This window comes from Talpa occidentalis, unplaced genomic scaffold (assembly GCF_014898055.3).
Source record: "Talpa occidentalis isolate TD23 unplaced genomic scaffold, MPIMG_talOcc4v2.1 talOcc4.2, whole genome shotgun sequence".
In the NCBI taxonomy this organism is placed as follows: domain Eukaryota; kingdom Metazoa; phylum Chordata; class Mammalia; order Eulipotyphla; family Talpidae; genus Talpa; species Talpa occidentalis.
The window spans coordinates 131,440,048-131,467,267 of record NW_023602073.1 but is presented as its reverse complement, the minus strand read 5'-3'; the positions used below and the strand labels follow the sequence as shown (position 1 = coordinate 131,467,267).

General features: G+C 40.7%; 1 protein-coding gene across 4 annotated transcripts in view; it reads left to right on the top strand.

The window, feature by feature from the left end:
* Nucleotides 1-27,220, top strand: part of MAP3K5 (mitogen-activated protein kinase kinase kinase 5) — a 212,589-nt gene that overhangs the window by 45,773 nt on the left and 139,596 nt on the right. The window contains exon 1 of one of the 4 annotated variants that reach the window (XM_054697862.1): nucleotides 22,407-22,620. The exons of the other annotated variants lie outside the window; for them this stretch is intronic. The gene's annotated coding sequence lies outside the window, so the exon portion shown is untranslated. Of the gene's footprint in view, nucleotides 1-22,406; nucleotides 22,621-27,220 lie in introns of those variants that run through there. 4 annotated transcript variants of the gene reach the window in all.

Genomic DNA, 27,220 nt, shown 5'->3' with positions numbered 1-27,220 from the left:
CTATAATTGATCACTACATTTACCGCAGTTTGATTTGTTTTTGTATGATGATTTGAATGCCTATTCTTCTACTAGATTACACGCTGTCTAAGGACAGGTGCCTGGAAGGGTTGTGTGTGAGTGTATGTATCTGGCTTTCAGATCCTCTGGGCCTATACATACTAGGGATTTAATGAACATGGTTGAACTGCTGACTAAACTGGTTATCCCTGTGCCAGAGCTGAAGTAGTTGCAGGTTGCTCTCAGTCCAACAGCAGATTGCTTTAAATACAGGTTACTATCGCCTGAGCTCCAGTCACTGTAATTTTAATTCTTAAGCTCTTTCTGTTTTTGATTGTTGTTCTGTCACAGGGCAATCCCAATGTGAAATGTGGGTCCTCACCCACATGCTTAAAAACAAAACTTATAATGAGACCCAACTGCAGGCACACACAAAATGGTTGGTAAAGGGTTTAATTACCAAAAAAGGAGAAATGAAGAGAGGAATAACCCAAGGAGAAAGAGAGAAAGAGATGAATTGATGAATGTGTCCTACCAGTTCCCCTGAGCTGGAACCATAAGAGCACGCTGAAAACTGGTGAAAAACCAACAACCCAAGGCCCACTGCTTAACTCCACCCTCAGTACCCAGAAATCTGCCCTTTGGTGGTGATGACATTATGGGGTTTGCAGTCCTTGGTGCCTTGTATCTCTTTGGCCTGGGGTGGGGTGTGGAGTCTACAAAACATGAGTCTGTGGAGTTCACTCAGGACATCCTCTCCCCTCAACAGTTCTTTTTTTTATTTTTTATTTTTATTTTTTTTAATATTTATTTTTATACAAGAGCTGGGGTATAGGCCAGAGGTGCGGGACGGTGAGAGGATTCACCAGAGACAGAGCGGGGAGCAGAACAGGCAAATGACCGAAATATACTGCTGATGGGGAGCAGCAGGTACGACAGGAGAGTCTGCCCTGCCATGTAGGAATCTCCCTGGCTGGCTGGGAATCTAACCCACGCTGCAGAAGCTGCAGACAGCTTCATAGAACTGGGCTCAACCCATTGTGCCACCGGGGAGGTCCTCTTCAACAGTTCTTAATGCTGAGAATTCAGGAGATAGACAGCTCTCTTTCAAAAGAAATAATTTTGCTACTGCCTTTGGAAAATATGCTTTTTATATTCTCTCCTGCTTCTGAATACTCTTGAAAGAGTGGTGTGGTGGTGATGATGTCTGTGGACTTAACCTTTTGGACTGAGCACTGCCTGGAAGATTCTCTCCTGTTGTAATCCAGAATCCCTTCATGTTGGTTAGTTCTTATCTGTCTTTCCTGCTTTTGCAATGTGAATTAAAAGCTGAACCCATATCTCAAATGCCTTCTTTATAAGAAGTTCAACTACTGGATACCTCCCACCTTCTGCTGCTCAGACAAGCAGGCCCATCATTGTAGGACTGTGAGTAGAGGAAGCTAAAATGGGAAGATTGTGCAACTCCCTCAGTTGAAGGGAGTAGGGGAGATAGATAACATTGACATTCCAGTGACATGTAAAGGATATAAATTTGAGCACTGATATTATGCAATCTCTGAGCAGCTAAAAATACCCTTCCTTTTCAGTCTCTGTGTACTGAAATATTATCATTTTTCAAGGCTTTCTTTGAGTTAGTGCCTCTATTTCTTTTGTTGCCTTCCCAGAGACCTCCATCAGAATTAATCTTGTTCTTGGCTCCAGTGGATCATTTACATGTGTTTTGTTTGACCTTGGAGTTCTGCATCTCACTTGCAGGGTATAAGCTCATTGAAGGACTGGTGCTGATTTCTTGGACCCTGTCACAATAACTTGCACAGGCTTTATAATAAATGTTTGTTAAAATAAGTGAGTATGAGAGTACAGGGAGATTTTCGGTGTTATGATGACTGGGGTTGAGAGGGGGTAAGTAACTGCGATACTGTGAAAAGCTGCTGTTGAAAGGCTCCAGGGCAGACTTATTTAGGAAGTAAGGCACAAAGGGGTGTGCCATGTCACTTCCTCCCTGGTCTTTTGCTGTGTCTTTGGAACAGCCTTTCTTATCTCTTTCTCCCCATTGGAGAGGACTGGTCTTTTAGATGTACCCACAACTCTTTTTTAACTGACACTTTATAATGTCACTAATCTGTCACATTAAAACAAACAAACCTTAACTTTCCTAGAGAGTAAGGAAACTCCATAAGATAAGCAACTTAATTTAATTTTAGTTAAATTTGAAAAAAGAATCTAGACTATTTCATTACGGTCAGTTAAGGTCAGTCACCCTAGTCTGTCAGCAATAAAAGGATTATGTAACAGTGAATTGTGTTAACCATACTCATTCTAGTAGATCATCCTCAAGAAAGAAGTTCTAAAACTCTTCAGAATGAACTGTTGAACTCAATGGAATGTCACATGTAAGCTGTGGAGTGAAATCATTACTGGGAGAATCATATTTACACATCTGTGGTGTGAGCAGAATTACAGATACTTTTAGAAGATGTATAAATTTGAACAAAAGTGGTGCACATTTTGATTAGATGCAGATTAGTTATTAGGTGTTGAAAGTGAATTTGACAGAGTCTACAAAAGCATGACATCATATAGATATTGATGAATTTGACTCAGAGAAGTTAACCCCTGTGGACAGATGGAAAGAATCATGGAGCATTGTGGAGCTCCTGGGCACTGACCATGATTCTTAGATTGAGTTGGATCTATGAGGTCAAGAGACCATACAGACAAGGAAGAAAAACCTTTCTACTTGACTTGCTCACCCAGGTGAGAAACAAGTACATGTGAGCTGAGTTGGCTTTTTTTATTATTTATATTCTTTCTATAGTAGGAACAGCATTGTGTTTATTGCTTGCAATTAAATTTCATGTTGCATGAGGAGTAACGCTTTTTGACCAAAAAAAAAAAAAACAACCATAGTATTAGGTCCTCCCCGGTGGCGCAGAGGTTGAGCGCTGGCTTGTGAAGCTGCCCGCAGCCTTTGCAGTGCCGGTTCGATCCCCGGCTGCTCCACGGCCGCTCCCCGGCCACCGGAGGAGGGTCCCACCTGGCGCGCAGACCTCTCCTGCTGCCCACTGCTCCCCTCAGCAGTGTACTTCGGTCCTTCTGCCTGCTCTGCTCCCCACTCTGGCTCTGGTGAGTTCTCTCGCCCTCCTGCGCTTCTGACTGTACCCAGTGCTTGTATGTAAAAATAAATAAATCTTAAAAAAAAAATAGTATTGTGTAGTGTCTTGAACTCAAACATAGTTTGTATCCCCCACTTTTAACAGAGGATTAAATTACCATTCTGCATTTGTAATCTCTAAAAGATAAAGGTTCTTATTACCTTATCACACTTAAAATAAGTTCTTATGATCATCAAATAGCCTGTGAGTTGTCAGATTTTTTCATGAATATCATGATTTCTTAAATTGTGTTTTGGTCAGAATCCAAATCAGGTCTATATATTGCACTTGGTGACATGTCTCTCTTGTAATAGCTAATATCCCCTCCATCACTTTCTACCTCTTGTATTTGTTTTTGTTGAGGACACCGGGTCATTTTTCCTATAGAATTTTCCATAGTTTGATTTTGTTGATTGTTACCCTGTGTCACTGAGGTATAACTGTTATTGTTTATGTAAACATCATACACATAAAACACAGCCATTCCTAGGTAGGGGGAGAAACATCTCTTCGTCAGGACCTCAAATGTGCATGAAATGGTCAGAGTGTATTTGCTAGAAAACACTATCAGGTGTCCCCTGGTTACGTTCCGTTGTCTCTGTGTGAATAAGCTGCAAAAGTATAAAGCAATTAGGAAAACATATGTTCCCCAGGATGTACATTTGTGAGAAACAATCAGATTTTCTTTTAAAATAAATCATCATAAATCAACTCTTTTAACATTATACAGCTTAATGCAAGTGCCAATTAAATAAACAGATTATCGGTTCCGGTTGGCAAGGAGAAGTCTTGTGTAAGAGTCTTAGAATTACAGAGGGTTACTCTGTGTTTGGGAACTTCACTGAAGCATAAACGCACCTTTGATGATTTAACTAAAATTAAATATGACACCTAAAAAAAGTCACGCACTTTACAATAAAAACTATAGTAAACCTTTAAAAAGCTTGTTCGAATGTGCGTAGGTAGCTCTTTCAGTGTCTATGACAATAGATTGCTTACTGAAGGGCTGAAATTTATTCCATAAAATGAGTTTATGGAAATCTAAGTCTATGATTATACTTTTAAAGCTAGCATATCTTCGGGAAACATAATAATTTCAAAGAAAAAAATCATTTTCAATGGTGATAGAGAATTTTTTTTTACCACAAAACAGCCTCATATCCCATTTATCTTTATAACGAGCAGCATGGTCCTGTCATATAATAAACTTTAGAATTGATTTTGACTTTTATATTACATACTCTTTATAGATCACTGACCAGGTCTGTTGTTATTGCTCATAACATTAAAAAAGAAATGGAAAGAGAATAACACTTTTTGATAGAGAACCTATTTGTATTTCTTTAATAAGCGGAATTATGCAGGGAACTGCTCTGCCTGTGGCAAGGAAATATTTTATAAAGTAATTTCTATGCACCAAAAAATACAAATTATGATTTATCTACTTTCCTTGTGCACTGATATGAAGACTTCACTTGAAAACTAAATCTAGTTAAGGGTATTTACAGGACTCCCTTAATAACACTTATACTAAACTGCCATCAGAATGCTGTGTGCTGGAAATTCTTCTCTAAAAGGAGGAGAGAATTCTTTGTTAGTAGTCTTCCTTGTGACCAACAATATATATTGTAAGATTAAGATTGTAGTGTTTTTTACCTATATATTTCCTCTTTTTATCATATGTGTCTTAATTTTAGGAAGATGGAAGTAGGGGAAATTTAAGTTGTTTTTTTTTTTTAAAGATTTATTTATTTATGCATACAAGAGCTGGGGTACAGGCCAGAGATGCGGCAGGTGAGAGGATTCACCAGAGACAGAGTGGGGAACAGAACAGGCAGATTGACCAAAGTACATTGCTGAGGGGAGCAGCAGGCAAGACAGGAGAGGTCTGTTGCACCATGTGGGTAGCTCCCTGGCTGGCCAGGGATCAAACTCATGCTGCAGAGGCTGCGGACTGCTTCACAGTGCGTTACTCAACCCCTTGCGTCACCAGGGAGGCCCGAAATTTAAGTTTTTGGTTCTTATCAAGCGTGGGTTTGCATCTTGCTTTTGTTGCTATGATAGCATTCTTACTATCCTAAGTTACAGAAATGCTAATATGGATTCGTTCCTTTATGGAGAAAAGAACATGATCTGGAGTGTTCATAGTGGTGTGGCTGTGGGCCGGGGTCATGATTTCTGACAAGAGATAAAGCTGCCTTCAGAGACATTTCCAGTAATTTCTCAAGGATGCAGGCTTGTCTCTGCTGACCATGGACTGGGCCACCACCATCCATCACTTATTTTGAGAGAGCTCAGTTTTCTTTCTTCTACTTCATTATTCTTGGTCTTTGTCTTTTATTACTTCCTTTCTTGGTGTTGAAGTATCTCCACTTTTTGTCAAAGTTGACTTTTCCCATTTTATCCGTTCATCTGAGAATATAGAGATCATCTCCATTAATTATTTTAATCTTTCTACTGAGGCAGAAATATATCAACTTAAAACTAAAAACCTTTAGGCTTTTCTGTTTCAATTAAGTGTTGTCTGATCTCTTGGTTCCTTTGTTGAATGTAAAAACCCCTACTTTGCACCTTAGTGTTCATCCTCTTCCTTTGTTAATCTTCTGGAGAACCATCTGTGTTCATCATCTCTATATCCTCACTGGATATTCAGCACCCTTAGCTCTGGCTATAATCACCATCCTTTTCATATGGCTTCTTATAACCCTACCATAGGCTGAGACATAACCTGTACCTCTACGCTCCAACATTTATGCCAAAATTCTGGGACCAGTGAAGGCTACCTTATTTGGAAAAGAGTCTTTGCAAATGGGATTAAGTTAAGGATCTTGAGTAGACTGATCTCACTTCCTAGATTATCTCGATGGTCTTAAATGCCATCAGAAGTGTCTTTATAAGAGAGAGGCAGAAGCCAACTTGACATTGTAGATACATACACGACACACCAAAGAATGTTGAGAAGGGATAGATTCTGGAAGAGGCCAAGGACAGATTCTCCCCAGTGCATCCTGATGATGCATGGCCTTGGCCCTGATAACACCTTGATTTTGGATTTCCAGTTTTTAAAATTATGAAAAAATAAATTTAGACAATAGTTTTGTGGTAATTTGTTAAAATGATCATAGGCATCTAAATACAATCCTCCTTTAACGTTCTTGGCAAAATTACTGACCAGAGAGGAGTTAATTTGTACAAAGCAAACATGGCTGATTACCAGCACCCAGATGAACAGGCAGAACCTCACCTGCCCTAGTCCCCTTTCAGCCATTACCTCCACCACAGTAGCCACTAATTTGACCTTTAGTATCATGTTTTTGAACCTAATATTAACAGAATCATAAAGTATCTGCTCTTTTGGATATGGATTCTTTCTTTTAATAATCTGTTTATCAGAGTCATTCATGTTGTCACATGTGGTTGTGGATTTTTTTATTCTTGTTGCTAAATCGTTTTTCTCTCTCTATAGCACACTTAATTTCTTCTACTGTTGATGGTTTGCAAATACTGCGATTATGAGCATTCATTCCATGCACTTGGTGAACATATATCTGTGTTTCTATTGGGTCTACACAATGATTTCCTGAGTCATAGAGGCCTTCTCATTTCTTTCTAAGCTCTCTAAGTTGACATTCTCATCTGCGCCCACCATAACAATGATCACGCATCACTGTGATTCTTAGATCTCTCTGATTCTGATCACTCTGCTGAGATTCAAAATGACAGCTGTCAGATACACACAGAAACACACGCACTGTTCGGTGTGTGTATATGGCACTGAACAGTGTGTGCCATCCAAACTCAAGTTCCTGCTCCAAAAATAGCTTTTCCTATTGTATCACTCTCTGTAGTTATGGCAAAGCATCAACTTAATCTTGATCCTTCAAGTTTGAAACACACTTATTTAATTCTTTCTTTGATTACCCTGAATCCACCCAAATCCCTAAAACCTCTTCTTCTCTCCCTATCCCCATGTTGTCTCTATATATTAATTTAAGGTCATTCTCTCCTTTAAATAACTACTTATGTTATTACAGGAGTTTGGGTTCTGGCTATTTGCTGCTCATAAGCCAAAATTTGAGAGACAGAGTTGGTGGAAGGAAATCAAGCTGACAAACCTGAGGACCTGAGGGATGACTGTCTCATCTCAAAGGTCATCTCCCCAAATTGGGGAGAAGCCGGGACTTATATGGAAGAAATCTAAGGAAGGAGAGGCTAAAGGGTAGGTGTCATCAGAATTTCAGAGAAACAGACAAGGTTTCCAGTCATTACATTTACACCCTTTTTTTTTGCCACATTTTGTCTCAACCAAATCTGTCATGGTGCCAGTGGGTGTGCTTTTTTTACTAAGATAATGAGGTTCTGGCTTAATTCTTATCTTACTTCTACCTTCATCTTGGTTTCAGCCAGTCTAGACTAAATTTCTATAGTTTTGTCTGGGAGAAATGGTAAATAGGAACAGAATGAGGACAGACAGGGCAAGGACAAGGAACTTACGGTCACTAGTCTGCTGACACCAACTGGTCTTCACTTCCCACCATTTCGTCCATATCCATCTGCAAATTCTAAGTGTATCTTCCAAAGCTTTGATACGCTTTAACTCTTCTCAAGAATTCATGGAAATGGATAATAAAATCAAGTCAAAAATTTTATATTGGTCTTCTAAGGTTTTATAATTTGATTTTAACATTATTTCCATGAAAAACTGTTCATATGAGGTTTTATTAGGGGATATTGTCTTTAATAACATTTTTAGAATAAATCGCTCCAAGGAATTCCTATGAATATTTCTTTTTATGGTGCCATATAAAAACCATGTAGTAAGAGTTTGCTGTACCTAGCACACATAATCCTTCCAATAGCTTTGTGTGGTAAATACCAGTGTTATTACCCTTAATCTACAGCTGAGGAAACAAATCAAATCTCATGGAAATTAAGGTATTGTTCTAGGTCATCCATACAAAAACTTAATTAGGATTTAAACACTGACAGCCCTGGAATAGCTTGGCTTTTCTTTACATATCCATCACTCCCCTGTAACTTTTCTCCTCTGTGGTGACTTTTCTGAGGCTTTATCACCACCTGGCAGAGAACTGTGTTTCTCGATCCTATTGAACTGTGATGAGCACCTTCTACAGATGTGTATTCTCTAAATTAGAGCATTTGATGGGTTACAACACCATCTTGTTTGGTTCTGCTCCCTCCTCTCTGTGTGAGTCTTTCTCCCTTCTCCACCCGCTCTTTCAATTTTTGTCTTTCTTCTCTCTGAGCTTCTCCTTTTTTCTCTAACACCTCTCTCCCCTCTTAAGTGCAATGACTCAGCTTTACTAAAGACCAACGTGTGGAGGTGTAATGTGTTCCTCCAACATCCCACTCCTCACTTTTCATGTTAAAAACAAAACAAAACAGGCCTCCCTAGAGGCGCAATGGGTTAAGACTCAACCTGTGAAGCTGTCCGCGGCCACCACTGCATCATGAGTTCGATCCCTCACCAGGGAGCTGCCCACATGGTGCAGCAGACCTCTCCTGGCTTGCCCGCTGCTCCCTTAGCTGTGTATTTCAATCAATCTGCCTGTTCTGTTCCCTACTCCTGTCTCTGGTGAATCCTCTCACGCCCCCTACCTCTGGCCTGTACCCCAGTTCTTGTGTGCATAAATAAATAAATCTTAAAAAACAACAACAAAACCAAAACCTCAGTGTAATAACCAAACAGATATCAAAGAAGCAAATTAGGGCTGGGGTAGAGAGATTATATATACATTTTCTTTAGCAATATAAAGATGAGTCATGTTTGAATCACTGTACATGCATTCATTTATTGGAGTCAAATGATGAAGAAATTGTGGGCTAAAATATATTGTTGACACAAATACTTATCATTATACATGGTAGGGTTTAACTAAATAACATACAAGAAAATAAGTTTATGCTGGTGAAGCTAAACAAATAATAATTTATAGGAGGAATTGCTAAATCATGACCAATTCAAGACAACAGTGACTATAGGCTGTTGTTCTATCTTTCTTAAATTTCAACAGTTTTAGATATACAATGGGAATTTTGCAATTTCCCAACATTATATACCTGCCAGACGGTAGAAAACTGACTTAGAGTCTTCACAAGACAAAGTTTTGGTTATTTTCATATAGTAGGTTAGTTGTAAATAGCCCTTACTCATTTGTAAAATAGAAGCATGGATGAAATGTTTGTTATTCTTCCCTTAAGAATTAAGGAAGGAATGAACATTCGTGGGTTACTATTCAGGGATTCTTTCCTTGGCTCACCCATTGAGAATCCCATTTGGAATGGACACTTTCCTACTGAGGTTTACTACATTTCTCTGACCAAGCTGCAGGCTCCTTTCCTTTCTTCAGTTCCTTCTACAGTGCCTTTGATCTATCAGGGTGCTACTTTCTGAGGTGCTTACTTTCCTATACCACTGACAGCTGCTGCCTTTTTCATGTAACCTTCCATCCTACCAGCACTGGCCTCTCTAGTCTCTGAGTGTCATACTTGTCCTTCCCCAGCACTGGTTGCATTCTGTCCTGTATCGGTGTCTGTGAACACGTGTTTCTGTCTCACAAGAGAAAGCAAAAGCCATATCTCATGATTTCTCTTAATTTTTCTAACAGCACATAACAGAAAAGGTTTTGTACATAATTGACACGCAAGATGTTTGTCTAATTAAATTGGCATCCATGGGTCATCTTGAAGATTGATCCATTGTGACTGGGTAGAGTATTTCTGTGTCACAACTTGGGAAGTTCCCCTTGTTTAGGGAATTTTGGAGCATCACGTAGACTATAACAAACCCAATCACTGCTGGACTCCTGCTTTGTCATCAATGAACTACTGCCTAAGGAAAAAGATAGATTAAAAATTAACTAAAGATTAATAGCTCCAATTGTCCTTTTCACAGACAGCAGCAATTCATGTGAGTTACTAACAGATATGGTATGAAGGAAACATTCAAGCAGAAAAGGAAACAAAAGTCATGAACCTCCGCCACTGATGCCCAAATTGCACTTAGGTGCAGTAGTTTCACGTTCTTGCCCTAAAACCCTATCAACCCTTGATAAACCTAACTTTTGCTCCATTTTACATCAGCTCAATTGGAACAAGGAAAGAATCCACACCTTAGTTAAAAATATGAGATTTTCATGTTTTTGTCTATACTTTTGAATATGGCCATTTAATTTGTGATATTACCACAAAAACTCAGCTAGGAAATTGTTAAGTGTATTTACTCATGAACTACATTATGGGAGAATATGCTTTGGTTCCCAAATCATTTCTGCCTTTTGTTTGTGCTCTGATCTTAGGAATTTCCATACCTGTAAGTGTGTGGAGTGTAGCTCAGTTTAGAATTAAGAGCAGGGATTCTCCAGCCACGTTGCTTGGGTGTGAGTCCCGCCATCACCACTTTTCCAGCTGATTTGGGCCATACAACTTCTCTTGCTCAGTGTCCTGAAGTAATGTTACCCACCACCAGGGGTAGTCTGAAGATTGTTAGTATTTGAAAAGCATATGACTGATACACAGTAATTACTTAATACCTGAGATAAAGTGGATAAACTGCACCTCATGTAAGTGGGTTTCAAGAATTATGGGGTAAGAAGTGTTTGCTTAATTTAGCATCATTCCATCATCTTTTACGTTTTCAGCATATTTCAGTGTTATTCACAAAGAAGGTAATTTGTACCTGCTTGTTTTACTCCTTTTGAGAAGGTATGTGTTAGAGTCAAAAGGCAAACAAAGTAAGTTAATATTTTTTTTAGTTATATTGTAAAAAATATTTTACAATTATTAAAAAAGTGCTGTGTTACTGGGAGTCCTCGCCAGTATAACAACTTAAAACCCATTGAAACAAAAATCATGAAAGACATATAGATTGGAAAGGAAGAAATAAAAACGATTTTTTGTTATAGATGACATGGTTGTCATGTAGAAAATCCCAAGGCATGAAAAAACACCACCACCCCCCAGAATGCTTGGAACTAATACATTAATAAAATTTCAGGATAGAAAATCATTATATAAAAATCAACTCTATTTTTATATATTAGTAATGAACACTTGGGATTGGAAATTTTTTTAAAAAGATTTATGCATATAAGAACTGGGGTATAGGCCAGAGGTGTGTGTGGGGGGGTGGGGCTGAGAGGATTCACCAGAGACAGAGTGGGAAACGAAACAGGTGGATTAACTGAAATACACTGCTGAGGGGAGCAGTGGGCGAGTCAGGAGAGGTATGCTGTGCCATGTGAGTCACCTCCCTGGTCAGGGATCGAATTCATCCTGTAGTGGCTGTGAATAGCTTCATAGTGCCTGACACTTCTTAACCCCTTGCACCACCAGGGAGGCCCCAGGGATTGGAAATTTTAAAATGTCGTGTATAATAGCACCAACATAAGCACTTAGGTATATATTTAACAAAACATGTGCAGGAACTGTATATTGAAAATTATAAAATGCTGATGAAAGAAATAAAAGACCTAAATACATGAAGAGATGCACCATATTCATGATTTGAAAGACAATATTGTCAAGATTTTAATTATCTTCCAGGTGATTTACAGATTCAACAAAATTCCAGTCAAAATCCCAGAAAGATATTTTTATAGCTATTAACTGATAACTCTCAATTACCTACTGATTCTAAAACTTATTCAGGATGGCAAAAAGAACAACTGAAATAGCTATTTTGAAATTCTGAAAATAGAAGGCTAGATTTGGAAACTCACACTGCTTGATTTCAATACCTACCATAAAGCTACAATAGTTAAACAGTAGTATTGGCAGAAGGTAGACACACAGATGAATGGAGCAGAATAGAAAACCCAAAAATAGACCCACACAAATGTAGCCAGTTAATATTTCACAAAGAACCAGAGGCAGCTTTGGAGAATAATTCAATGGAGAAAGGAGTACCTTTATAATACCAACCTTGACCCATACTTCACACCATTTACGAATATTAATTCAAAATGGATCATAGACCTGAATGTGAAATGTAAAGAAAGCTGTAAAACTTCTAGGAGATAGCGTTTGTGACCCTGGGTTAAGCAAAGATTTTTTTTAGATTCCATGCCTAAAGCATAATCCATAAAAGAAAAATTTGTTAAATTGGATTTAACAACTGCTTTTCTAAAAAACACTGTTAACAGAATGAAAACACAAACTGGGAGAAAGTATTTACAAAGCATGTATCTGAAAAAAGAAAAATATCCAGATAATAGAAAGAACCCATAAACCTCAAAAATAAGAGAACAAATTCAACAACAAAATAACATAGGCTTTGAAGACTTCACCAAAGAGAAGAGAGTGAATTTTACTCTATGAAAATTTAAAAAGTAAAGTGAGAAAAGAATGCAAATAATTCAAACAATCATTTATCTGAATTTGAAGTAAAGTCAATCTTTTTTCTGAGTTTTACTGTATTATAGTATTTTAAAATTATCCAATATCTATTTTTTAAATGTTTTATGTTACATCCCTAATATGGACCTATCCCCCTGCTTAGATATTCAGATCAAATGAATATGCCTTATTTTTCCTGTGCCATTTATTCTCAATGTCTATATTCTCTCAATCTGAAAGCTTTCTGCAGTGTTTTTATTTTATATCAGCATCACATTCTACCAGTCAGTGTTCTGAAAATAGCCCTTCCCCCTTCTCCCCAGCTACTGCTTTAACTTAGTTAGTATTTTTCTTTGCATGTCTCTCATTTCATTTTCATCAGCAATTGTATTACTTGGTTTCTTGCAGCCCCATTTGCTCTCTCTTGATTTTAAAGCATTGTGACTGACTGAGAGGCTGGCATCTGTGGGAGGAGGATGCCTGTGGGTGCAGATGGCAGATGGGGCGTGTGGGTGGGATGTGGTGACTCATTTTTTTCATGTATTGATTTTTGATGTAGAAATTTTAAGGACCCCAAAGGAAAACTCTTTGTGTTAAAGTGCCCTTAAGTCATTTTTATCCTTGAAAAAAGTCCTTTGAAGCTCCTTTGACCTGTCTAATGCTTTCATAACCTCAATAAGTTTTCTCTGTCTCTAGCCTCCATTTCATTTGATTTATTTTTCCTTCAAAGAACGTGAATTCTGATTTCAACTTCGTTAGTTGAGGCCGACTGACAGCTTCTCAAGAGTCTGCCTTATTTTTATGTGCTGCACTTTGGTTTACATTCAGTTACATGTGTCTTTAATATTCTTTTTGTATTTTGGTAAGTCCCTTAATTATAAAAGTGATCAATGTTCATAATAGAAATTGTAAAATACATAGAAGGCATAAGGGAGAAAAAATAATTCATAATCCCATTACACAATTATTCACATGGTTTTCATTTTGGAGTATAACTTTCCAGACTTTTTAAAAATTTATGTATATATGTACACATGGAATACATATTATAACTATTAAATGTGTACATGATATTTTAGTGTAATGCCATGCATTATAATGTACATGATATATATTAATATCATTTACTTAATATAGCTTGAATTTTCCCCCAATATAAATATTTCTACAGTCTAGTTTTCAATGATTACATAATATGCTGTTATTTGCATTTATTTATGTGCCTAACCATTTGCCTATTGATGGGTATTTTGGCATTTTCCATTTTTATTGAAAAAATAATGTCAGTGAACCCAATAAATCCGTTCACATTTATAAGAATTTTCTCAGATTAAATGCTTAGAAATGGAATCATTGGGTCAAAAGGTGCATAATTTTGAGGATTGATAGGCCCTAGAAAGTTTATACTTCCCCACAGCATGTAAGCATGCCATTTTCTAAATCCTTCTTGGGTATTCTGAAATATCTTTGGCTACTGTTAGGCAAAATAACTGATACTAGGTATTTGGCTTAATATACATTGTAGTGAGATGTAGAATGTTTTCATGTTTGTTTAACCATTTTAATTATACCATTGTGACCTTGCCTGCCTGTGTTGACAGCCTAGTTTTCTAATGTTTTTGTGGTTGTTTGTATGCTTTAATTGACCAATAAGAGATGACTTATAAACATACTGTTAAATTACAAAAATCCAATTGAGTATACTGAAAGATCTCTGTGGCATTTTTTTTAAATTACTTTTTAAAGATTTATTTATTTATGGGGTACAGGCCAGACATGTGGGGTGGTGAGAGGATTTACCAGAGACAGAGTGGGAAACAGAACAGGCAGACTGAAGTATACTGCTGAGGGGAGCAGCAGGCAAGTCAGGAGACGTCTGCTGCACCATGTAGGTAGCTCCCTGGCGGGGGATTGAACCCGTGTTGAAGTGGCTGCGGATAGCTTCATAGGCTGCATCCTAATCCCTTGCACCACCAGGGAGGCCCCTCTATGGCATTATTAAATGAGTCATGAATTGTATCACAAATTATATGGGCAGTAAGCAGAACACAGGTGACAAGCAGAAAGGAGCGCCAAAGGGGTAGAGTGGGAAAGGTTTTTAAAGGTAAGATAAGGAAGACACAAGCGGAAAATGGTGATTTCAGGCTTAGGTAACCTTTTCCCACCTATGGGAAATGAAGAAGTCTGTGAAGACTTGATTTTCCTTTGGGGGATGGAAAGGATTACCCTGTATAGATACTGACCAGAAAATTTCACACTGATTAAATGAGACTATTTTTCTGGGAAAGTTGTAACTGTAGTTAGGGTAGGTCTGAAATCTTACTTTGGTGGGCTTAGCACACGTGATTCCATTTTGGATTTTTTTTTTTTTTTTTTTACTATTTTCCCCTTTTGAGCAAACTCTCAGCTATATTGAGAGATGTGTCAAAATTTAAGGCCTTTGCAGCACAAAAGCTGTAGTTCTCACAGCTTTTGCTGACTCTGTATGATATCCATAAGTCATGATGTTTTGCTTAAATTTTGACCTTCACAGGTCATGACTTCAAGTTCACAATCTTTAAGTCAGTCTTCACTTCCTTTCTGATATTTGAATCTTAGGGAAATAATTTGCTTAGTAGTTAGAGCCTGCAAACATGCATTTAAAGGTTTTGAAAAAGGGGCATCCCTGGTGGTGCAAGGGGTTAAGACACAACAATGACACTATCTACAGCCACAGCAGCACGAGTTCAATCCCTGGCTAGGGAACTACCCACATGGTACAGCAGACCTCGCCCAATTCACCCACTGCTCCCCTCAGCAGTGTATTTCAGTTGATCTGCCTGTTCTGTTCCCCACTCTGCCTGTTCTGCTCACCCCCCCACACCACTGGCCTGTACCCCAGTTCTTGTATGCATAAATAAATCTTAAAAAATAAAGGTTTTGAAAAAATACAGTGTACCAGGGAGCTTATTATGATTATAATAAGCAAGATAATTTCCATTTTTGGAGGACACTTTGGAACCATGGTGCCCAAGACTCAAAACAACCAAAATAAACCAAAGAAACACCTCACTGAAGGAGTCACCTTTTAAGTCAAATGGCTTACTCAGTGATCTTATGTAGCTGAATTTCAGTTTCCCCAAAAGTGTTAACTCAGCAGTGTTAATCCAGGTGCCACAGTTGGTGTTGGCCACAGCATAGATTCCTCTTAGCTCAGCCAAAAGATAATCAATGGCTCTCCTATTGTGAGGAACAACTTTAGCCAGAAAGTCTGTGTGTCTTTGTTAGGTTATTGTCTCAGCAACAGAATCTGTAACCTCTTCAAGAGTTAAGGAGAGGCCCTCCCTGGTGGTGCAAGAGGTTAAGACGCAACCTATGAGGCTGTCTGCAGCCACTGCAGTGCAGGTTTGATCCCCGGCCAGGGAGATACCCACAAGACACGGCAGACCTCTCCTGACTCGCCCGCTGTTCCCCTCAGCAGTGTATTTCAGTCACTCTGCCTGTTCTTTTCCCTACTCTGTCTCTGGTGAATCCTCTCAGGCCTCCCCTACCCCCGCATCTCTGGCCTGTACTACAGTTCTTGTATGCATAAATAAATACATCTGTAAAAAAAAGAGTTAAGGGGAGATTTATAGTTATATAATCAGGGAAATAGGAACATGCTGAAAGAAGCGAATCCTGAGTCATTGTCTCCTAGTAGGTGTGTTCTAACCCAACACTGTAAATTCAGGTGAGTAGACAATGAGATGCCTTAGCTCATTTGTAGAAAGTTAGGGACATAGTTAGATAATCTAAGAAATATTGCCCCGTTATGCCCCAGCTATGTAGGCATCCATGGACACAAAAAGAGTAACATACCCAGACAGTGATAAAGCCTGCCCAGACACAAGCCATTCCCCTTAAGGGAGGTACTATGAATGGAATTGCTGCATTTGTGCATTCACTCTGGGGTCAGTCAGGTATTCAACTCAACTGGAAAGAGAATCTCTTAGCCTGAAAGTCATTCTAAAGCCTTGCAAGAAACAGTGCTGCTGTTGAGATTTCTTAGTGAGTGGGGGCAGATCTGATCTAGATAATCATGGGAACATGGGGGTGCAAATGTACTAAGATTTACATGGTAATTGTATCTGAGTGCATGTGGTTATAAATGGAGAAAGGAAAAAAATCAAGGGACTAGACTAAATCAGGCATCTCGTCGTCTACTCACCTGAATTTACACTGTTGAGTTAGAACAGACCTACTAGGAGACAATGACTCAGGATTCACTTCTTTCATGTAAATTATCATGTAAATCTGATCATCAAAGTTGGACTTGGTAAGAGATTTCTAAGAGAGGTTGATTGTAGTTTACAGTGACATTGGGAATACAAGAGAAATTAGTCATAGGTATGACCAAGGGATCTTGTAAAGGACAGGACTGGACACGGTGCAGGTTCTCTGATCCCATGCAGACCGGGTAAAGGAGGAGTCAGAGTCCTTAGTGGGTTTTTGCAGGTCTTTTATTGGGGTTCAGTGGGTACGTGGCAGGCACGGGTGCTGGGGGGCCGGGAGGCTGGCAGTCCTCACTCTATCTGGGCTCTCTGGCGTTCTCTGCTTCTCTCTCGGCTTCTCTTTCGGCTTCTGCTGCTGCTTTCTCGGCTTCTGGCGTCCCTGTGACGCCGCCCTTAAAAGCAGTCTTAGCGCAGGTGTACCCACTTCAGGTGCCCGCCATCAGGCATGCACTCAGGATCACAGGGTTCCCTCATCTATCCTGATGGCGGGAGGGCAGAAAAGCCTGATACCTTTTACCTTACCCTACAGATCTCTAGTATCATAGATACGTCAGACTTTTAATGACAAATCCAGCAATCTGAAAGGTTATTCCCCTTACAATGACCTGGGAGACAGGAATAAGGGCATTATCTTTTCAGATACATGCCAGACACATTAAAGGAAAGAGAGAAGAGAAAGGGTTTTGTGTTTATTTAGATTATGAAGTCTCAATTCACTGTCTTTCAGCACAGTCTACCTCAGTATCAAGTACTTCTATTGCCAGTTTCTTCAGAGTGCTCCAGTGTCTGTGCAAGACCAGAGTCAGGTGGAATCTTCTTCAGCTGTGAGATGAGAGCCAACCCTCAATGACTTCTAGCTTTGCAGCAATATCAATGGTCAGGAGCACTTTGTAAGGTTCCCTTGCGATGGGGTTTGAGGGCCGTCTTCCTCTGATAATGTTTCCAGAATACCCAGTCACCCAGGTTTCAGACTGTGGCCAAAAGGATCTTTTTTGATTGGGATCCAGGAAACTTTTCTGACATATGAATGACAGCGTAGGGTAAGGGAAAAATGTCAGGCTTTTCTGGCCTCCCACCATCAGGATAGATGATGGATCCTTGCGGTCCTGAATGCACGCCTGATGGCGGGCACCTGGAGTAGGGTGTGGGCAGAGGTAGATGGGATTCACCTGGGCTGAGACTGGGCTTTTAAGGGCGGCGTCACAGGGGCGCCAGCAGAAGCCAAGAACGAACGGAAGCCGAAAGAAGAAGAGAAGCAGAGAGAATGCCAGAGAGAGCCAGATAGAGTGATAGAGGACTGCCAGCCTCCCAGCCCCCCAGCACCCCTGCCTGCCATGTACCCGCTAAATCCCAATAAAAGAGCTGCAAATAAACCACTGAGGACTCTGACTCCTCCTTTACCCGGTCTGCTGAATCAGAAAACCTGAACGGTGGTCTTCCTGCCCCTACAGACAGACTTTAGAATAAGACATCAAAGACCTATGGAAGCTGCTTATACTAGTTGGTTATAGTAGCACCAGACAACAAGGAATAGGCCAGAGGTTGTATGCCAGTAGACACTGGTCTACTGGTGACTGTCTCAGGAGTTTGGGGACTGTATATTTCCTACAGGGAATACTGAGAAAAGTCAGCAGAAACAGAGTGTAGGGTAAGTGAAGTGTCAGGCTTTTCTGCCCTTCAGCCTTTAGGATTAATGATGGATCCCTGCGGTCCTGAATACATGCCTGATGGCGGGTACCTGGAGTGGGGTATGGGCATGCGTAAGTGGGTACACCTGGGCTAAGACTGGGCTTATAAGGGCAGCATCACTGGGACACCAGAGAACCACGAGAGCAGAGAAGCAGAGAGAGCAGAGAACCAATGGAAGAGCGGAGAAGCAGAAGCAGAACCACGAGAGGAGCAAGAACAAGGCCACCAGAGAACGCCAGAGAGCCCAGAAAGAGTGAAGCCTTGCTGCGGGCTGGGAGGCCTGCCAGCCTCCTGGCCCCCAAGCACCCCTGCCTGCCGTGTGCCTGGTAAATCCCAGTAAAAGCCTAAAAAGCCACCGAGGACTCTCTAGGACTCTCTCCTTCACCCGTTCCTGGAATCATAGAGATCCTGTTCCGTGTCCTCCTGCCCCTTACACAGAGATAATACCTTAGACCAAGGGAGTCCAGTAGTTTCAGCAAGTTTCGAGATTTTAACTTGAGGATCCCATTAATTTTCTTGTCTTGCCTAGTGATTGAGGTTATAGGGATTGTAATAATTCCAAGAAGTCTGCAAGGTTTTTATTAAGGTGTGGGGTAAATATTGCTCAGGCTTTTGCTCTGTTGGCCTCTGTGGCTATCATCTGTGGCCTTAAATGCAGGAGGTGCTTGGGGGCGTGGGCTGGGCATGCCTAATGTTGGACATCTGGAGTATGGTGTGGGCATGGGTAAGTGTGCACACCTGCGCCTGGGGGCTGAGGCTGTAAGGGCGGCATGAACACAGAGGTGGGCAGCGTCACAGAGGACAGCGGGTGATGGAATGTGAGAACAGCTAGAGAGGAAAGAGCGTGTAGAGATTCGCAGGGGCTCAAGTTGCTGTCTCCCTGCTTGCTTGTTTCCCCTGTGTAGCGGCAGGACAGGGACAGAGCAGGATCTCTATGATCCGAGCAGACGGGTGAAGAAGTCCTAGAGCCCTCAGTGGCTTTTACAGACTTTTAATGGGATTTGCAAGGTACACGGCAGGCAGGGGTGCCGGGGGGCCAGGAGGCTGGCAGTCCTCCTAGCCCCCAGCGAATCTTCACTCTTTTCACTCTTCACTCTTTTTCTTTCACTCCAGCATTCACTCGTAGCCTTTACTTCTCTTTCGCTCCTTTGCTCTTCCGTTCTCCTTCTGCTGCATGCCTGTGATGCCGCCCTTATAAGCCCAGTATTAACCCAGGTGAATCCCATCTACATATGCCCACCCCTATTCTAGGTGCCCGCCATCAGGCATGCATTCAGGACCACAGGGATCCATCATCTATCCTAATGGCAGGAAGGCAGAAAAGCCTGGTACTTTACCTTACCTTACCCCCTGCATATTAGAAAACCTGTGAGGATAATGCCAAGGGTTCCAAGCTTCTCTTTTAAACTGCCTGAACTGATGGTGAACCTGCCTGGCCTGGGATGGCTGCAGAACACAAGGCTTGTATGATTTGCCCAAGTGAAGTGGGAGCCTCTATCATTGGAGATTGTAGAAGGCATGTGCCAAGTGGGGAACATTTTCCAATCACTTCTTTACCACTGTGAAGGCATCCGTTTTGTGGCAGAAGGATCTCATAGGTGGTTAGTCTGCTAGCATAGAAATGTTGTATCAATTCAGAGTTAAGAAGACTTTGAACAGCGTGTGGAGTTTGTAAATATCATTTTATAAGGTTAAATCTGCTGAGGCTTTTACTGACTTTGCAGCTGCACCTATAGCCTCAAGACAGCTGGGATAGGTGTGGGAAATTGAATCACGTTGCCTCCTATAATAGGCAACAGGTCTGTGTTTATTGCCCTGTTCTTGTGTGAGCATTCTCAGCGCCTACTTATCTCTTTTATGGACAAATAAAGTGAAAGGTCTGGAATAGTTTGGTAGGCCTAAGGCAGACATTTCTTGCAGAGCTTGTTTTAGTCTTGGAAAAGAAAAACAAAACCTGTTCATGTTTATCTTCCCAAATAAGGGATTCAGAATCTGAAGTTTTAGTACGTTTATAGAGTGGGAAACTAATAAAGAAAAATTGGGATCCTATAGTCGGCAATAACCACCTAAACCTGGAAGCCTCTGAAGCGGTCACTTGGTATAAGTCTAGAAAATTCTTGGATTTGCTTAATCCCTTTTGGAGATGGCTGGATTCCTTCAGAGTTTAGATTATGAGCTAGGTAATGACCTTTCTAGAGATAATTGTAATTTTCCCTTAGAAAATATGTGTCCCTGGGCCTCCCCGGTGGCGCAGCGGTTGAGCGCTGGGTTGTTGTGAAGCTGCCCGCGGCCTCTGCAGCGCCGGTTTGATCCCCGGCTGCTCCCCGGCCACCAGAGGAGGGTCCCACATGGCGCGCAGACCTCTCCTGCCGCCCGCTGCTCCCCTCAGCAGTGTACTTCGGTCCTTCTGCCTGCTCTGCTCCCCGCTCTGGCTCTGGTGAATTCTCTCGCCCTCCCGCGCTTCTGACTGTACCCAGTGCTTGTATAAATAAATAAATAAATAAATCTTTAAAAAAAAAAAAAAAGAAAATATGTGTCCCTTTTCAGCTAACTGTTGCAATCATTGCATGAAATCTTACAGTGATACCTCTTGGATAACTGAGCATAGTGAGGTTTTGTATTGTAGAAAGGGTAGATTTTCCAGGGAACTAGAGGGTATTTGGTGGAATACTTGGGTGAAATAAGAAGGGTTCTCAGTCAACTCTTGAGACATTAACTGTCCAGGTATATTGCTATTTGTCCCAGGTAAAGACAAGTAGCTATTGACTCTTGGGGTCTACAGGAATGTGGGAAATGCTGAACAGAGGTCCACCACAGTGAACCATTTTGAGCCTGGTGGAACTTGTGACTTTTATAAAAACTCTTAAATCCTGGACATATCATCATTCACACACATTAGGTTTCTGGATTGGCAGGATCTGAATCTCAGAGGGGTCAGTACTGGAAATAATTAACCTCTGGGCAATTAAGTCAGCTACTCGGGGTGTGAGGCCTTGTATGGCCTTAGGCTTCAATGGCTATTGAGGCAGTTTGGAAGGTTTAGTTGTGTTTACCCGAACCTTTATAGACCCTGAACTTTTTAATCTCCTAGTGTCAGTATTAGAAGTAGCCCACATATTAAGAGAGGGGCTTGGGTTGGAATTCTTCCTCTTCTACATTAAAGGAAGATTGTAAGGAACTTAAAAGATTAGGTTCAGTTTGGTTAGGAAAGTCTAAGGCGAGGTCACCATTGGAAGCAAAATATACTAGCCCTTTTAATTTAAAAAGTAGATTTCTACCTAATAATTTGGCTGATACTGTATCGCCTAGCAAAAAATAGTACTTCCAGTAAAGATCCCAAAGTCGTTAATACTGATTAACACAGAAATTCTTCTGAACTTTGTTCTACGCTCTTATCTTGGAAAACTTTAAATCTGAGGGATTTGTGGAGTCACAGTGAGAACATTTCCATATATTTTTGGCCATTTATCTCTTGTAAATTATTAGTACCTATTCTTTATCCATTATTTGTCTTCTCAGTGATTTTAAAAACCTTTAACCTTATGTTTATCCCCTCAAGATACTTGGTTTTGCTGACAAGACTAAGGAATTTAAGCAGCACAAAAATCTTTTATATAAAAAAATACCATGGTTTGTACTATTTTAAAAAATAAAGTAGGAAGCCTAACTCCGGTATCAACTAAAATTTGGCAAGCTTTCCCATTTATTTTAATTATAGTTTCTTCTTGGCTGTTTAAGGTAATTACTGGTAACAGTTTACCAAAGAATTTTAGAGGCCCATCAGTTCTGGGAGGGACCCATATGGGGCCTCTTCCTTTTGGTTACATTTAGAGGCACTTGAGCTGAAGAATTTGCATGGTCCTTTAAGGACAGTCATTTTCCCAGTGTTCCCAGTGATCACAAAAGAGACTATGATACTTGGGCCAGAGTTTTCCCCAGGGGAAAGGGAGGTGCCATACTCTCTACCCCACCCAGGGAAGGGTGGAGCTCAGTGGGGAGGGGAAGCTAAAGAATACCAGGAGAAGGAAAGGTAGAGCAGGAAGACTGGAGGAGGCACATGGAGCAGAGAATCCTGTGAAGAAACTGCACTTGGTTCTCAGCATTGGACGTATTTTACCAGGGATTTGGGGGATATGGAAGGAGACACTTGAAAAAGACAGATGTGGGTGAGAGACCTGTGGGGTGGTTGATAATGGCAGCCTTTATCTTGACTTGGGTTTTGATTTTACCCTTTTGCTTCCAGACTTGCCTGGCCTTTTCGCCCCTTTCCTGTGGGTCCACACCCGAAGGTACCTTAAATTTATGGCAGGCTTTCATGCCTGAGCAGTCCTGCTTTGGGCCATTTGGCTGGTCATTTACCCACAACGGGATGGGTAACTTAGGATGTTTGATTTGGAATCTGTATTCTATTTCTTCTCTCTGTTGTACACTAACTGCATTAAAGTTATTTTTTATTGAAGGCCTTACACATTAGAATGTATTTTGTCTTGATGGTACAGATGGCAGAACCCATTTTGAGTAAGCAGCTTTGGGGGTCCCAAGGTACCCCTGTTCCTTACCCTGTAACATTTTGATGGTGAGCCCTTAGAAAGGCGTAATGTGGCGGGGGCTGGTGGCCGGGGGGATGAGGAGCAGGTATTATTTTAGTCTCTGGGCTGGGAAACTTGCAGCTATAAGGTCAGCAGTTTAGCAGTTGCTTGTTTATGATTTTGCTCCAGGGTCCTTTCAAAGGACCCTTGACCTCCCATCCTATTTTCTGCCTTTTTTATCAATCCACTAATCTCAGGAGATAAGGCATTTACAAAGAGAGGAGCTAAAGGAGGTTGGGTGACCTTAGTATATGAAACCCAGAATGCTATAGGAAGAGGACTTGCAAGCCGGCTTTCATCTGTAGAGATTCACCTTCCTTTGTTGGCATGTTTAAATAATAGACCAGGGAATACAGACAGACCTTAGGAATGCCTTGTAAAAGATCAGTCTGTGAGCTTTTTCTGGTCAAGGATCTCAAAAACTATCCTCTGGGATTTGCAATTTCACTTCCTGCATCCATTTTGGATTTCACCAGTCCTCCAGATCAGCAGAATGGTGTCCTCAGCCCCTATAATGACCCTATAGTCTTAAAAAGGCTTTTTGGGACCCTCCTGGGCTCAGGACATTCTTTAATTATGATCCTTAGTTTGATCTTTGACCAAGGGAGTGAAGATGCCTGAGGAGGTTCATCTGCAACCTTGTGTAGTTTTGTTATAGGGCAGCCCCACTACAAAACGGGGTGCCTGACTGTGGGTCCTCATCCGCGCGCTTAAAAGGACTTACCAATGCTCTACTGAAGGCACATGCGAAAGGTTAATAAAAGGTTTATTTACAAGGGAAGGGCAAATGAGGAAATGTACAGCTCAGGGAGAAAAGTGGGAGACAAAGTTTTATTTTTTAAAGATTTATTTATTAAAGATTTATTTATGCATACAAGAACTGTGGTACAGAACAGACAGACGTATGTCACTTAGCACCCTGTACTGCAGTTTCATCCATGTTGTCAAAAATGGTAGGGTTTCCTTATTTTATTTATTTTTATTTTTATTTATTTTTTAAATGCGTCCTACCTGATCCGCCAATCTGGAATCCCAAATGGCACTCTGAGAGCTGGCCACAAGCCCGACCCGTGAAGCCAGGAGGTGAGAGAGCGACCCCCAAGGCCCATGTGTTTGGTTTTTTATACCAAACCTGGCTGCTTAACTCCATCCTCAGGTCCCAGCCACCTTCCCTTTGGTGGTGATGGGATTTGTCTTTCCCAGTGTCCTGATGGCTTTGGTCTGGGGTGGGGGTGGAGTCCACAAAGCCTGCATGGAATCAGCTCAGGACATCCTTTCCCCCTAACAGTTTCAGTGTAAAATATAAGTGTGTTATAGAAAGGCAGTTCAGAGACTTGGTAAACATGAACTCGGTAAAGAAGCAAAGAGGAGAGCGATAGAAGTCACATCAGCCCTACCATCTCTCATATTTAATTTTTCATTAACCATTTGTAATGAGTCTTTTAATGAAGCCATTTTAGAATCTTTAGACCTTTGGAAGCTTCTGCGTACCTATTAAAATAGGTATCCTGTTTGTTCAGTTTGGAAACCCTTTCTAGTGCACTTAGATGAATGGTCTGGTCTAATTGAAGCATTCCCCATATGGCCATTTTACTTAGATTGTTTTTGGTAAGAGTTGCCATTTTGTTAGAGATCTAACCTTCCTTTGGTGATCATGGGATTTGCAGTTCTTAGTGTCGTGGGGGTGGAGTCCACAAAGCCTATATGGAGTTTGCTCAGGACATCCTTTCCCCCTACAGTTAAGAGTATTTCTCACCTTAGGTGTGCTTATTGTAGCTCTCTCACCATCAAAGCATCCCATTAGTTCTCTGCCAAGCTCCATTGTTTCCTTGCTCCTCTCCCTGCATCTCCCCCTGTCCTCTTGAATGCCTCAGATCTACGATCAGTTTTCAGGGACTGGTTTCATAGTATGTCTTTATTTTACCCTTTGTTTGGTTTCTCTGTATTCCACATGTAACTGATATCATCCTGTATTTATTTTTCTCCTTCTGGCTTATTTCACTTAGCTTCTTCCAGCACCATCCATGTTGCCAAAGCAATTTACAGAGTCATTGTAATCCCAATGAAAACCTCAGTGGCATTCTTCAAAGAAATGGAAAAGATATTACTGAAATTCATATGCAAATACAAAAGACCGCAAATAACCGAAGCTCTCCTGACTAAAAAGGGAAAAAACAGTGTATATTATACGTTCACATTTCAAGCTATACTATCAAGCCATAATAATTAAAACAACATGGTACTGGAATAAAAGCCAACCATTGGTATAGAGTAGAGAATCCAGAGATTCCCATCTTTTGAAGCTGGTCCTTTTGTATCTTAATACCCCACCAGTAACCAATTACGTGACCTGGCCAAGGACTCCATGGAAGCTGGGAATAGGCACTGTGGAGTGACTCCAAATAAATAGGAATTGCAGCTGCCACAGCAGTTCTTAACTTGGAATCCATGGACAGAGTCAAAGGCTCGGATTTCCAATCAAATGGGGGCTTGTGGTCTGAAAGGCTAGGGGCTTAGCTCTGGGCAGAACCATCTGCCAACTCAGCTGGGTTCCAGACAAAACGGTACCAAGCTGACCTGCCCTATATTGGAAAAATACCTTGAGAACTTAAGTGCAAAGAGAGCAGAACTCAAACCAGAGAGGGAATTTATTTCATCTTCCTTTGGGGAATGGGAAGGGTTATTTTATGAGTGTTGACAAAAAATTCCAAGATGACTGGGGAGGTTATAACTGCATTTAGGTTAGGTGTTAAGCCTTGGTGGGCTTTGCACGAAAGACTCCATTTTCAGCTTGTTTCTTTTTAATATTAATCTTTTAATTGTCAGTTGTACATATTTTCACTCAATTAATGTCTTTTAAGTATGTTGACATTTTCATTTCAATTGTGAGTGGAATCACAAAATACCATGTTTTCATGGAAATACCTATAAACAAAAAGTTTGCAGTGTCAGTTTCTTAAAAAGATATGTGTCAGTTTTTAAAAAAGATTTATTTATTTATGCATACAAGAGCTGGGGTGTAGGCCAGAGGTGCGGAAGGTGAAAGGATTCACCAGAGACAGAGTGGGGAACAGAACAGGGAGATTGACCAAAGTACACTGCTGAGGGGAGCAGTGGGCAAGCCAGGAGACGTCTACTGTGCCATGTGGGTAGCTCCCTGGCCGGCTGGGGGATTGTACTCGTGCTGCAGATGCTGCGGACAGCTTCGTAGGCCCTTATGCCACCAGGGAGGCCTTGTGTCACTTTTTAAAAATTTACTTAGGCATACAAGAACTGGGGTGTAAGCCAGAGGTGCGGGGGGGGGGGGGGTCGGGGGGTGAGAGTATTCACCAGAGACAGTGGAGAGCAGAACAGGCAGATCCACTGAAATACACTGCTGAGGGGAGAAGCAGTGGAGACAGGAGAGGTCTACTGCACCACATGGGTTGGCTCCCTGGCTGGGGACTGAACTCACACTGAAGTGGCTAACAACAGCTTAACCCCTGTGCCACTGGGGAGGTCTATATTTTGTCACGGATTTTAATGAGAAATAGATTTTGAACTTTAAGGAGCTTGGGGCAGATGCTGATGATTTTTTACATTGAGTCATCCTTGTATTACCTAAGTACATTTTAAACCCATGCATGATCTTATTGTATACTTATAGAATAACACTAAGTGCATTTTGCTCATTTTTTTGCATATTTATGTCCATAGACATAAACGGGTTTGACACTAATCTGAATTTCATTTTTGTACATTATCAAATTTTGGTATGAGCTTTATACTACTTTGGTATTAGTCATCTATGAGCTTCTTCTTAGTCATACTTTTCAATACCTTTATTTTCTCTTTTTCTTGAGACTTGCTAGGGACTTATTTGATATTAACTATAAAATAAAACTCTGGTTAATTCATGAACTCACCTATTTGATTTTTAAAATACTATTCTACATTTATTATATATTGCTATTTCCCACCACTATAGACTCTCTTTAGTTTCCAGTAATCACATGATCTTCTTGTTTAAAAAATGGAGGCTTGCTGCATTTTATAAAACTACTTCTGAGCATAATGGCAAATTAAAAATTCAGTGGTATATGAAGAGGGAAAATCCCTATCATTTCTTTGTTCCCTCTTTGAATACTAAGTTATTGAAACCAAGATGTGCTTACTGGGCATTATTTTGGTGTCATCT